Source organism: Rhinolophus ferrumequinum, chromosome 13 (genome assembly GCF_004115265.2).
Source record: "Rhinolophus ferrumequinum isolate MPI-CBG mRhiFer1 chromosome 13, mRhiFer1_v1.p, whole genome shotgun sequence".
Lineage (NCBI taxonomy): Eukaryota > Metazoa > Chordata > Mammalia > Chiroptera > Rhinolophidae > Rhinolophus > Rhinolophus ferrumequinum.
The window spans coordinates 32887312-32902599 of record NC_046296.1 but is presented as its reverse complement, the minus strand read 5'-3'; the positions used below and the strand labels follow the sequence as shown (position 1 = coordinate 32902599).

The 15288-nt window shown below is 37.4% G+C and overlaps 1 pseudogene; it reads left to right on the top strand.

The window, feature by feature from the left end:
- Window positions 1-4268: 4268 nt before the first annotated feature.
- Window positions 4269-4612, top strand: LOC117033402 (transmembrane protein 230-like; annotated as a pseudogene).
- The last annotated feature ends 10676 nt before the right edge of the window (window positions 4613-15288 follow it).

Here is a 15288-nt window from a genome sequence, read left to right as displayed (position 1 = left end):
CCTTATCAAAATGAAATGTGTACACAGTAATACTTCCTAAGAGGAGACCTAGGGTAAACACCATGTGTAATTACGTAGATAACTTATTACCATGTGTTTCAGCTATCTATTGCTGTGTAACAAACCACCCCAAAATGAGGTAGCTAAACAACAATGTGTTATTTCTCATGATTCAGTGGGTTGACTCAGCTCGGAAGAGCTTCTGCTCCTTGTTGTGTACCTGAGATCACTCACGCTGTTGCATTCTGTTGGCAGCGTGGTTGAAGCTGGAATGTCCAAATGGCCCCCAGGGTCTCTTTCCACTTGGCCTTTCATTCTTCAGAGGTGTAGCTCCAAGATTAAGCATTCCAAGAGGCCAAGCCCCCGTGGGCAAGTGCTTATTAAGCCTCTGCTTGCACCACACTTGCTAATGTCCCATTGGTCAAAGCAAATCCCACGGTCAAGGCCAGAGTCAAGACATGAATACCAGGAAGTGTGTTTCATTGGGGGCGCCAAAGTAGCAGACTGACACACCATGTTTTTCTCCAGTGTTTTGTTTAAAAGGATGGACTTCCCTCTGACAAAGTCTAGTAGTAAGCAAGCAAAACACTGAAATTGTGCCAGAGATCACACAGGTAAAATTTCTCTAGCTTCAAAAAAAAAAAAATCTCAAAAAGTCTTAGAGTACAATTGAGTAACATTGATTACAAAGGTAAAATGTAGCATAATTTTAGAAAGTATCAGCTTATCCAGCTAATGGAAGACGAGCTTTACTATATTGATGGGTCCTTTTTACTGTCCTTGCCCAGGGTTCTTAGGAGGATCTGTTCTGTGGCCCCAGATTTCTCTTCAATTCCTGCCATCTGACTGAAACAGGAGGACATGAGTGTGGATAGATGGTATGGAACCAACCATCATTGCTACCAAAGGATTTGAGTCTCACTGATATTATGTTGGTGCACAAGCAATCGCAGTTTAAAAGGTTAAAAAAAAATGGCAAAAACTTCAACTATTTTTGCACCAATCTAATAGTAAGTAGACTGAAATGAGAAATGATTCCATCAAAAGCAAAGCATTCAAATTCAAAAGACAACTCTGTGTAGAGGATAAATAATTCATTAGCTAAGGGATGCTAGCAAGAAAATTGGGATTTTGTAGATAAATTGAACTGTTTAGAAGGGAAACAAAACAGACCAACCAAATCAACAAACTGACTCTCAGTCAGTTGGGAGCAGGCACATTGGTTGTTAATATGGAAAATTATTCTGACAATTTCAGAACATTAATGACAGTGGAAAGGATGAATGTTGAAAGAACTGCTTCAACTCTAAGATAATTAACAATATCAAGAAGGAAAGGCAACCGAGGACAGTATTAAAATAAAACAAACATCTGCAAATACAAGCAAATTGAACTTGCTTTTCAAGGTCATGTAATTTGGGAAGTGGTGTTTATTTTTATTGTCTTTCTTCCCCTAATAATTAGAGTAAATGCTGAAATAGAAACATGGATTGGGTTATGTAAAAAATCTATTTCAAAGAAGAAATAGGTTGGCAAAAATGTGGCCCTCTGCATAAATTTGCTTTATGTAATTTTTTAGTTGAAGCAAAAACTAGAAAGATTCTAAATAGCAATTAGAATAGAATGATTCATCAATCAAATTATTTGATTGCATCAAAACAGAAAAAAAAAACCTGAACAATTTGACATTTTAAGCAATGAGTCAAAGATTTTCAAATTATATTATACTGTTTAGCCCTAAAAATATTTTTTCATCTTGCCTGGGATGGCTAATATCAAAGAACCAGGTTTCTTTGGAAAATATAGTGAAGGAAATATTTTGATGAGTCTTCCTAGATGGTGTAGACAAGGCCATTGTGGTGGTTTGATGGTGATTTGTGATTTATTGTTTATTGAATGCGTAGTTGTGCCAGGCACTGTGCTCAATGCTTTACATACTTATTCTCAGTTAATCATCATCTTGACGTTAACAGATGGGGAAACTGAGGCACAGAGATAGGTGTTAAATCACTTGTTGAGATGCACATGTTTAGTAAATGGTGGAGATAGGATTTGAACCCAGCAATCTGATTGCTGCTCCAATATCCCACTGATTTTGGAGCTATATTAAAACAAAGGCTGGGATAAATAAACTTGGGAGTTACCATAGCAACCAAAGAAAGGAACCTGAAGAGTTGTTGACATACTGAATATATAATCTGCTACCCCAATTTTCTTGTTTCTACTCAAATCCTTTTTTTCTATTTGTACTTTTACAAACCAAACAAGCTATCCAAACAGTCCACCCTTTAAACTAACAGGGGACTAGAAAAATCTAGTCCTGTAGATATCATTTATTTACACTTTTCTTTTCCTTATAGATTTAATAAGGAAATAAATTCTGTATTTTCCATTTAATTCAAATAGCACAGGTTGGTCTCACCGGGAACAAGTGAGAGCCCTGCTTTAAAGACACAGTCCTATGTCGCCATCTTGAGGAAGAAACATAAACATCTCCTTTGTCTTATACTTAAGACCATCAATTTTCAGCATCCTCATGATTCAGCCAAAGACTATTATGTATGAAGAGCTAAACACAGAATTAAAAAACAAATTAAAAACGAATTCTGTAGGGCACTTTGTAGTAGCCTACTATTTCAAGAAGATCTAAAATCTAGACTACAGTTTAGGGAAAGAAGAGTAGGTATTATGAAAAGTTGATTCTTATCTTTTTAAGGAAAATTGGGATCTTCATCAAGTTCTTAATGTATTGAATTATTTGTGTGTGTGTATGTGTGTGTGTGTGTTTGTGTAAAATACACCTTTAAGTACAGTTCTTGCTTTCTAAATGTTTGTGTTCAAGGAGGAAAGGACAAACCGCATCTCTTTCTAAGGTTATCTCTGTTGGTGTGGAGCCTCTTTCTGTTCCTTTAGAACATCCTTGGCTCTCTGCTGGCAGGACCTTAGATCTTTCTCAGTCTCTATCCTCAGCAGGCAGCAAGGTTTCTGTCCCATCATAGGCATTCAGTAAACACCTGTCAAGTGAATGTTTTCCTTCTGGTGTTCCATGACTCAACCTTTGCTGTATAACTATGAAATAACCTAAAATAAATCAAAAATTCTTGTCAGGCCTAGACAGCTTGTTTTACCGGTGAGTGAAATTTCTCCAAGGCAAGTCAGCCTCCAGGATTAAAAAAAATAAATGCTCCTTGAGTTTCACAGGGCCTAAAATTCCATTATGAACAACTCACCTTTTTGAGTGTTACCCTTTAAAAAGGTCCTATTAAAATGTTTACATTTCATAGGAAAGTTAACATCTTAAGTGCTGTTAAGCTTGAAGTTTCGCTGGGTCTAGGGCAGCTTTAACCCCTGGGTACTACAGAGATTGAGAAAGGTGATTGATCGATTGAGGTACGGAAAGAAAATATTAGAATTTCTGTTTATGGCATCTTTAAAATGTCTTTGTTTTGTATGCATTATAAGGTACATAATGCATACAGTAGTATGTGTATATATCATTATATGTTTACGCATACATCAGAATATTCACTCAAAATTTTTACTATTAATAAATATGAAGACCACTGGTGAAAACTTGGCTTTGGAGTCAGGCCTAGGCAGGAAGTCCAGCTCTGTCATTTACAGGCTGTGAGAACTTAGACAAATTATTCAACCTCTTTAAGTCTTTATTTCCTCTTTCAAAAAATGGGGATTTTCATATTACTTTTGCAAGGGTATGATGAAAATTGAATGAGTTGTCTACAAAGTGTTCTGCCGTGGGCCCAGAAAATCTTAATAGTTCCATAAATACAGCTGACTTCATGCGTGTGTGACCTGTGCAGTCACACAGGGCCCCACCCTCAGGTGTGGTTTAACGCTGTGCTGTCACTGTCTTGAAATTCTTAACAATTTTTGAACAAGGGCCTTGCCTTTTCCTTTTCTCCTTGGCCTGCAAATTATGGAAGGTAATTCTCGCTGTTGGTCTAGCTAAATTTGCCATCCAAGTTTTCTTAGTTCAGTTATAGAGTTTCATACTCTGGTCCATATCACTGTTGAAGCTTCTTTAGGCCACTGAAGAGAGAAGGAGCAATCTTTCGTTTTTGTTTTTGATTTTTTTTCCCCTTGAGATATCATTTCCATAGCATAAAACTTAACATTTGAAAGTGTACAGTTCCGAGGTGAGGCGTGCCATGAGGGCTCTGGTGTCTCTGCTGCCAACCTTGAGTGAGCTGATGGCGCTCGGGTGGCCTGGCACGGAGCTCCAACTGTAGCTGTGCCCGTGTGTTAGGATGCCGGAGCGTACCGACCTGCCCAGCGGAATCCCCAGTAGTAAAGCGAAATCTCAAGGCCCTCCAGCTCCGTTGACCTTCAGTTTAAGAAAAGCCCTCCTAAGATCCCGTATACTAAGACCATCGGGCTTGCTACAGTGCTGTGTTTGATTGGCGCCTTTCTCATTATCCTATGCTCCCTCCTGCTGGCGGGCTGTATCAGCAAAGGTGGGGTGGCGGCGCACTCCCGGCCGTGCCTGTCCTGGAGTTCCTGCCAGGAGTTTACTACGTGCGCACTGCCTACTATGCATCCAAAGGATCCCCAGGGTTCCTCCTATGATGGCATTCCAGACTTTGAGGACTAGCACCCACCTCAGCCCTGAGAAGAGTCAGGAGGGAGGGATTGAGCCCAACTTTATGACACTGAAACGGAAACTATAGTTAAGGGTTAAGGAATTCAGCAGTTTGCAGATTTTTAATGAAACAATGATCAGGTTCTATGGATCCATCCAAAGATGGTTGGGTGAGCTTACAATTAGCTAATTAGGACACGCTCTGTTTCTCAGCTCCTGGCTCTGGCAAAAGCTCCTGACAGGTTTTTCCATGAACCTGTATCGGGGAAGAATGGCAACGTTAATTAACTGTATGGAAAAGTGGGAAGTGGGAAGTGTTGCTACCATCACCCTTTTTAGAGTTGAGTTTCTTTGAAATAGAAAGAAACTCTTTGAAATAGTTTTCATTGTCAGTTTATTCTTGTGACACATGGAAGAATGCAGTATGTCAAATTTCTTATTACTAAGCAATTTGTTTTGAAAATATCTAAGTATCTTATCCCTTATACTCATTTCTAATTTCATGTGCTAGTGGAAGAGCTTGGCAAAATCAAATATCAGTGTGGGTACATCTGTAATTTTTTCACTTGCTTTCTTATTAATAGCAAGCAGGAATTTTTTAAACCTCAGAGCAAGTTTTCAAAATGTAAACACTTTCTCTGTTCACCAGTCCTTGGCCAGCTGTGATATGGTTCACCAATAGGTTGGCCAACATGTAATTTAGGTCAAGATGTTCTGTACATCATGCCTTTAAGGACTGGACTTTGGGCTGTTTCCTAAGGAAAAATGTAGATAAGTGGTTGTTATTTAGAGTTTATAAGCCTGTTGTTGGCACCTTGTATTATGTCATTCTGCTGAAGATGGTGAGACGTGGCCTGCATCCCTACAGGACTAGACTGCCTTACTTTGATTCTGTTTCCTAGCTTGCAAAACGTGACTTTTGTTCAAAAAAATTAAAATGTCGAAATCTAAAAAAAAAAAGAACTGTACAATTCCATTGTTTTAAGTCTTCCCTCCAGTTTTACTGAGATGTGGTTGACAACATTGTTTTGAGGCTACTCACAAGGTTAGCCCAGTTGTTTTAAAGAGCACTCGGTTGGCATGAAAGGCGCTGATTCTACCTTATTTTCACCACTCTTTCAAGTAGCATCTCCATGAGCTGTGTGGTTGCATTGTACTACTTCCCTGAAATACATATTCCCAGAAAGACACTCGTGCTGTTAATTAACCATAACATTTTAGAGGTGGGCGAGATCCTACAGATTGTTCAGTCTAATCCTTTCATTGTACAGTTGAGTAAAAAAACCAAGCCCTGAAGGGACGGAGTGCCTTGTTCAAATCCACGCAGAGTGATTAGGGCTAGAACCCAGGTCTCGTTTTCATTCCCTATGCCCTTGGCTCGATAATTCTGTCTTCCTCTATTCAGATTGTTCACCTTTCCTCAATGGAATCAAAAACCTCAAGAGTAGGTATTTGTGGGTACCAGCAGTGACATATTAATTTTATTCTTTTTGTCCCCTGGTATATCCTCGGGAATATACTATTGGTCTTCCATGTTTTAAAATCAGTGTAATTTTAATTTGCATTTCTTTTATTTTCAGCATTTCTTTTTTCATATGATTAAGGGCCAATTTTATTTCTTCTTATGTGAACTGTCTGTCCATATTTTTCCGTAAAGTTAGTGGTCTTATTTTTACCAAAAGAAGCTGTATATTAGGGATATTTATCCTTTGTGATATCGATTACAAGCATTTTCCCCAGTTAATCGTTTTCTTTTCACTTTCTCATGCTATTCTCTTCCATGAAAAAGATTTGTGATGTTTTTTGTAATTGAATATATTGATTTTTGCCCATATTCTTACTTTTGTTTGCATCATAGTTATAAATATTTTTTCCAGGTTGTAGGTGAATTAATTCATGTTTCTCTTTCAGTACTCAATGATTTTATTTTTACATTTATATTTTTGACCTGTTTGAAATTTATCCACGTGTCATATGTAAGGAATGAATCAAATTCTTCCTTCTTCAGAGCAGGTTTTAAAATTCAGGACTTTATAAAACAACCAAGAGATCTGTTCAGAACGTCTGGACCCACATTCTGTGGTGGAATCAAAGTAGAATACTGAAAGACAGTAGTGGGGTTCTGCTCTCCACTTCCAGCTGGTCCTTAGAAAGAACTGGTGCTAACACCAGCCCCCAAGGCCATGAGAATAATCCAGGCTCTGGTCCACTCAGGTGTGGCTTCCTCTTCTCCCTGATTTCTGGTCACTCTTTTGTCCTAAGGGCTCTTACCCTCTGCAACTCTGTGCTGGGTGTGTGGCTTCTTTGTTGCAGACTTTCCTGGGGCATTCTTATTCTTCATATTTACAAATGCTGATGCTGAGTTCATGTTTAGTATGGAATCTCTGTCAATTGATCTTTGCTTACCTCCCTGTTATACTCATTCACCTGAAAAGTGGTCTGTCACTTGTGCCTTTAGAAGTCTCTAATCTGAGTGCTTGTTCATCAGTGTTCTCTCTTGACAGGCTGTGTTCTCTCTGGTCAGTGAGGGAAAGGAAAGGTTTTATTTTGCTACCTTTTATGAGAAGAGTCATGTTCTTACAGTAATAACAACAATGGTAGTGGTTAAAATGTATTGAATTCTTACTATGTGCAAGGCTTACCCGGTCACACTCATGGGGACCAGAGAAGAATACTAAAGGAGGCTATTCCATATGTCCACGTATTTAAAAGTTAGATATTGAGGAAATTATCTACTAAATATGTTCTTTCCTCTTACCTTGTCAAATATGCCTTCATAAAAACCTGGCAGGACAGATTCAAATGCAGAGTTTTTAGATTTTCTTGAGTTCCATGTCAGAATGTCACAGTGTGAAGTGAAGTGGCCCCTGCCTCCAGTCTGCCTCCCTTCTCATTCCACCTCTTACTCTCTCCATACTGAGAAGGGCCTTGCACACAAGTTTATGGGCACTCAGCCTGTCCATCCAAGCTCCAGGAACATGCTCTCCCACTCCACAAGTAGCTGTCCCTTCAGGTCATCATATGACCTAGGAGAGTACACCCCAGCAGAGCAGTCTAGAAAGACAACCCTGTAAGTAGGCTCAGGGTCACTTGTGCAGGTAATTCCAGGGTTTCAAGTACCTGGAGTATGGCCTAGAAAGGGAGGTACGGGGATGAGTTCTGGTTGGGTATGTCTCCTTGACCCTGCAAAATCTTTGCTCTATAAGAAAAAGGAAAGTCCATATGGGGCCTTGGGTTTCTTTATATGTATTTAACTCATTCAATGCTTACAACCGTCCTATGAGATAGGTACCATTTGACAGATGAGGAAGCTGAGGCTTAGAGAGATTTAGTAACATGCCCAAGGCCAAAAGACTACTAGATGGCAGAGTTGGATTACAATTTGGGCAGTCTGGCTTCAGAACTTGTGTTCTGAACTGAAAGAATCTCCCACGTTCCATGAGGGCTTTCTGTGCAGCATTATTAACCCCACCTCAGAACAGAACTCAGGAATTTTCTGTTTGACTGTACAAGCACTCAATAAGTTGTTGTTACAGACTTTCTTTATTCTTGGCCATCTCCTGAGCCTCCTTTAGTACTAACATTGAGGTATCTGTAGGATACTTTCCAGCTCTAGAATCCTGTAATTCTTAGGTGGAGATGATTACAATTTCCTAAGTTTGAACAATGTTCTAGAAATTATACCTGAAGGTAACACAATACTGTTACTGGGCATGACGATTTTCCTCCGTTTTTGTCTTCTTGAGAGAAAGAACTCAGTCAAAAGACTAGAGTGAAGCAAGCAGCAGCCAGCAAAGTTTATTTGTAAAGGAAGTACACGACTCCGAGCATGGAGCAAGCTGAACTGAGGGTGGGTAGCAGCCCAGCGTCTCTAGGATCGTGGCCTTTTTTCCTACAGATCTGTTAACCTCCTCTTCCCATTTCCTGGTTTTCTCCTCATTCTGCTTGTCTCCTTCACCCTAGTGTGTCTGTACTAGCCCAAGTCTTTGTTCTGGCTACTGGCTTCAGTGGGTCTGTGACAGGATTTTGAAGACGCCACTGTGTTACCTGTGGGGACCTCCTGGTTCCTCCTTTTCCTGCTCACGTCCACCTTCTTACCTACTCTATCAATATTACTAATAATTAATAGTAACAATTAGTAATAATAATTATTGTTATTATTATCTAGGAAACTACCTACCAGTGAGATTGTTGCACATCTTTAGAGTTCTGAAACACAAATTAGCATCTTCTATGGGAACCTCTCATTGCTCTTATTAGGAAACACTGCAAACATTTTAGAGAGGACACATTAATTTTCCTATAGCGTCCACTTATGTAATGATGTTGGATTGCAGTGATCCAGATCTAACAACTAGATGTTACCCTATTATAATTGACATAAAACATTTAAAATATACTAAAAGTAAAGCATATGTTATTAGCTGTACCACTAATTTTTCATGTTCTCTCTTTGATATTAGAGACCTCATTCAAGTGTTCTAATAGAGGCTTGATTAGAAAGGAGCACCGCGACAGAATTATTACCAGGATCAGAAAAAAAGAATTATCACCAGAGCCAATATTTAGATTAAGAAATATCAGTTGAAGTGCTGATGTTGAAGATGTCCGTACATTGCAAGCTGGTCATCAGGTAAAGTAGACTTTAGAAAGAGTCATAGCCAGTTACATTTGGAAGACAGACTCTCTGTGGGCGTTTAGGAATGCCATTTAAAATGAGTCCTTTTCAAACATGAGTTAAAGAGACCTTTTCTTACTTATCTGACCTGGTTCTTTTATGTTATCTTTATTGAATAGAGAATATAGAGGAACTCTATCTTCAATAAAAAAATCATGGAAACTTTTCATTGATTTGATCTTCTCGTAGACTGTACTGTCTATTACAGCTCAATAGACAGGACCCCTTTAGCTTTTGTTAAAAATGTTTCAAAAGAAATGGGGAGAAAAAGTTTTTTTCTCCACAAATGACTGATAATTGCCCATTTCCTTTAGCCCTAGCACTTTCTATTTTCTAATGTGACTGGTATAGTTTACCCAAAACATGTAACAGTCCTATAAAAACATTAAACTTAGGATGACTTCTGGATGGTAGATTAAAACCATGAAATTTAATTTGAAAATCAATCTTTTCCTTTATGAAGAAGAAATAATTTCTGCTCTAAAATTACTGGCATGTAAAGAATCAAATAGAGAGAAATCATTCGTATGTACAAAATACAGGAAGTCAACATGCAACAGCTAAGTAAAATAAGTCAAACTTTGTTTTTATTTTTAATAGCTTTATTGAGGTACAATTTACATACCTCAGATTCACCCATTTTAAAGCATACAATTCAATGGTTTTTAGCATATTTAGAGTTGTGCAACCATAGTCTAATTTTAGAACATTTTTTTCACTCCCTCCCCCCAAAATCTCATATCCAATAGTAGTAATCCATTTCCCCCATCTAATCATCCTCCACTCTAGAAATCCACTAGTCTACTTTCCGTCTGTATAGTTTTCCTCTTCTGAACATTCTATGTGGAAATGGAATTATATAATATGTGGTCTTTTGTGACTGGCTTCTTTCATCTAGAATAATATTTTCAGGGTTCTATTATAGCTTGTATCAGTACTTCATTTCATATTCCATTATATGGATATACATATTTATTCATCAATTGATGGACATTTGAATTATTTTCACTTTTTGGCTATTATGAGTAATGCAATGAACATTTACATACAAGTTTTTGTGTGGATGTATGTTATTTCTCTTGAGTATGTATCTAGAAGTGGAATTTCTGAGTCACATGGGAACTCTAAGCTTAACTTTTTGAGGGAACTGCCAGATTGTTTTCCAAAGCAGGATGCACTTTACATCCTCACCAGCAATGTACGAGGGTTCCAATTTCACCACATTCTCTCTAATGCTTGTAATTGTCGTTCTGATTATAGCCATTCCATCCTGTGTGAACTGATATCTCATTGTGGTTTTGATTTGCATTTCCATGGTGGCTAATAATGTTGAGCCTCTTTTCATATACTATTTGTAAGTCTTTTACTTGGTAAAAAATGTGGGCTCTAATACCATTTGTTGATAATTTGTGAAATGTCAATTTTTAGTAGTGAGGTGGTGTCTAAGGTGTGACGCTGATGAGAACAAGGCCACAAGGTCTATCTCTAAATAAATTGGTTAGTGTGTATAGAGAAAACAATGGTTAAACAGTTGCACTCATATGCCTAACTGTTCAATGGCTCTTGATCTTGCCTGTTACAGGATGTGGATGGATCAACCAAAGGTATGTCCTAATGACACCAAATATCATTTCAATAAAAATACAATTTATCACCAACAGGTATTTTTTAAGAGCAATGACTTATTGTTTTAATAAAATGCCCATTTCAAACATATTTGAACCATCAGAAAGATACAAATAAGAAAGCAACAAATGGTTCTAAATTTCACTTTTCTAGAAATAACCAGGTTAGATTTTGTTGAACTGTATTACAACATCTCTATGCAGATACAGTTAGATGCACAGACAGATAGATGGTTGAATGAATAGAAGTAATGTCATGAGAGTGGGATCATATTGTACTCACTTTTTAAAAATAAGAAGGTTTCAACTAATTTTACTTGTGTTAATAAAAAAAGGGAAAAAAATACTTAAGTGAAACTGAAGAATGAATAGAGAGAACAGTTTCCTGTTTAATTGATGTAATGCTCACTCCCTTCTTTTTCTTACCATGACTTCTCCGTTTCTGATTCTTTTGTTTATTTCTTGGGTGGCTGAATGTCATTGTCAGGTAGTTTTTCAAAAAGGACTCGAGTATGGTAGCAGAAAGTTCTGGTGAATGCCAATATTACTTTTCCCTTTCTTTCTTAGTAAAATATTTCTGATTTTAAATGTACAAACTGCCCCAAGAAAATATTTCACTTGGCAGTGTTTTAATGCCAAAAAGCTTATTTATACACTAAATGGATGCTTCCACAACATTGCTGAGGTTACAAAAGGCTGGCAGCTGCTGGACCACAAAATCCAACCAGCCAACCCGCAGAATGACCAACATCTGGTAGCGGATGGCCAGGACTGACTAAACACCATTGGATGAAGTCATTGTAGGTATCCTCCTAAAATTATAGAGGGACATATTTTGATTCTTAGTCTTGTCCTCTTATCTTTGGACCAGACACATTTTTTTCCCCAGCCCTTGTTAGCTTCTTGTGTGACCAGCAAGGTGTGGTCCAGATCCTGTTCACAGGGAATCCCTTTGAGCCTTCCGCAGGTGAGGAAGTTGTCCATGATATGGGAGCTTCAGAACACAGGGAAAAATAATTTGCTGAGGATGGACTACAACTGACAGAGACCGTATTTGTACCTTCCACACTTGTGTGTTCATCGGTGTAGGACAACTTCTATCACATTTTCAGAATATTGCCACTTGGGCTCTAAGTTTGCCTTTCATAATAAAATAAATGGTTAAGTGGTATAATGTTAGTGGTCTTAATTTCTCCCTGGAAAGAATGATTTAAAAGACTCGTTCCCCCTCCCCCGCTTTGAGTATTGTGCTTATTCCAGAGCTTTTTTTCTTTGTGAGACCTAAATTTGAAAAATTTATTAAAAACTTAACAGTTGCAGATACAGTGAGATATAATTTTTTAAAAATCTTGTTCATTGTGTGCTTGTTGCCTTTGCACTTAAACAATTTAGCTGGGTGTAATTCTGATGTTACACTTTTCTTCTCTAGCAGAACTTGTAGATACTGTTCCATTTTTTTCTGGCATTGGAGATTGCAGTGCAGAAGGCTGACGCCAGCCTGATTTCCACACCCACCTCCATTTGTAGGCTAGCGTTCTTAGGGAAATAGCTTCCCTTCATCAACTGAGGATAAACTTCAGTTCCTCCAAGAAGACAGAGTAAATGCTTAAATGTTTCCCTTTCATTACTAGTTGATAGAGATGGTGTAATAGTCCTCTCTAAAATTGGCAAATGATTTTGAAATATTTATTCATGAAGTTGATTTTGCTAGGATGTACCTCTATGGAGACTATATGGACACTGGTATACAGTGTACCCCTTTAATCTGCAGATTGAGTTCTTTAATATAGTCCTCTATTTTATTTCTGAATATTTTTTTCTGCTCCCTTTGTTGGCTTCTCTAATTTAGGAATACCAGTGAGCTGTATGTTGGGTTAGCTTTGCTCTCTCAGGTATATCTCTAATGATTTTAATCTTCTTGTCTTTTTCCTCTAATTTCTTGTGATAATTTCCAGTATTTCCTCCATACTGATAATTTGATTTTCCAGTATGTTTTCTATTGTTTCAAATGTACTCATTGGCTCTGAAACTGTTTATATTTGATTATTTCTTTAGCTTGCCTTTTATTTTTAGCTTTAAGTTCTTGATATTTTGAATTCATATTGTAACTAAGTTCTTCTTTGGTAGAGAATCTGCTTCTTTGACATAAATTTTTTTCCAGATGGGGTTCTTTGTCTATCTTTTGCATATAATGTACCTTTCTTTCAGAACTTTGGTTTGCTTTTACTATGCCCTTAATTTTCTTGTTCCTTATGTTTGATGGGACAGCTCTTTTCAAATCATTTATTCTGATACATTATGTATGAATTCTTCCCACCTTACCTGGGAATGAGTTGATCTTCTCAGAGCTGTAATTTGGTGGCTGGGCATTGCTTTTATCTACTTTTATACAGCCTAATAGTGGAAAAGGGAAGAGTAGGGGAAAGGGACTGAGTATAGCCTCTGTCAGGGGACAGAACTTTTCTCTTTCTTGAGATCCTATGACATATATATTCCCAGAGACCATTCCATGCAGCCAAAAGAGTATTTCACTCCTATGTATTTTGGCTCATTGCCTTGACTCTGCACAGTGCTCTGATGATGTCAGGTCCTGGTGAAATTTTCTATTTCCGATGAAGACCCAAGGTAATACAGAGGGTCTTCTTCTCTAAAACCACCCCCTCCCTCACCCCAAAACTATACATTTACCCTCTCATGTCACTTTTATAAATTGAAGTATTTTAGTGAGAATTTTCATGTGTTCAACTTACCTTATATCCTTAACTACTGTTTCTTGAGACCATTTCCCCAGCCTCATTGTCTAAGAAACTTGAGGAGAGAAAAATTATATAATTATGTGTTACTTTGCTGTATTTTCTCATTAATTGTTTAATGATAGATTTAAGTCTTGGTTTGGAAGGTGTATGGGGTAATGGTTAATAATACTAGCTCTGTAGTTGGACAGATCTGTGTTCGAGTTCTGGTTTTGCCATTTATTGTGTAATCTTGATTACATTACTTATTTTCTCTGGGTTTCAATGTCCTCACATTAAAATGGAGATATCTACAATGGGGCCGTTGAAAGGATTAAAAGAGATAAGGAATGTTAAGTGCTCTTTCTCCTTTTCCTGTAGTATAAGAATCTCCTATTTTAACATGCTTGCCCAGAATAAAGACTACTTCCTAGATTTCTTTGCAGCTAGCGATGGCCAGTAACTAAGTTCAAACTAATAGGATATAAACAGAAAAGACTAGGGGGTAGCTTTTCAAAACTTTCTTTTTAAAGGCAGACAATATGTACCTTGTGGCTCTTCTTCTATGAAATGTACTTGGAATGTGCAGATGATGGTTGGCATTGCAGCTTGAACCATGACATCTAGGGACAACAGAGCAAAATGTCGGCATCCTGGCAGGAGCTTGAGTATTCAAGGGTTTCTTTAAGCAGAACCATCATACTAGGCCTGCACTACCTTCAGGTTTTTATAAACAATAAAATTTTTATCAAGTTTAAGTCGCTGCTATTTTGGGTTTATCATTCACAAGCGAACTTAACCTATCATCTAACCAATTTATTTCATAATTCTTAGTGGTTAAGAACAGACTCTGCAGCTAGATTCCCTAAGTTCAAGTGCAGGCTTTGTCACTACTATTGTGTATCCTTGGGAAGTTACTTAAACTTTCTTTACTTTGGTATCCTCATCTCTAGGATGAGGAAATAATAGTATCTACTTCATGGGATAATTATTGGATAAAGAATCTGTTGTTTATTACATGTAAAATACCATTTACAGTTCCTGGAACACAGTAAGTGTTACTTACCGTATTAACATGTTGTTGTGAGTTTTACTCTTGCTTGTCTAGATTTCTTAATCTTCAAAGGGTATTGTCAAGCTTTATTTCACACTTTCTTCCAATAGAAGTTAATATATACTGCCATTTGGTAATAATAATTAACATTTATGTAATGCTTTACAAATTAATTCTTTGAACATGTATATTATTTTGTTTCATTTTCCTAACTATCCTGGTGAGGACTGTTATACATGTACTTTATTATGTGAGTAGACTAAAGATTAGAAGATACAGTGATTTGCCTAAGGTAACACTATAAGTGGCAGACCCAGAACTTATTCCTCCAACTCATTTAACTAACAGTACAGTCTGGTATAGTTATATTAAAGATAACTGAAGAAATGAACATGTTATGTTACATCTATTTCTATTTGTTTATGAAACTCCTTTCAGCATACTTTTGCATTTCCTCAGGAAGATGTCCCTTCCTTTCTGGACCATCGTCACTACCTCTAATGTAGTACCTCAAGCACTACCGCAAGCTTCTAATACCTCATGCTTTGATTACTACTGTTTTTGTTATTCTTCTCTTTAAAAAAAAAACACATTTAAAT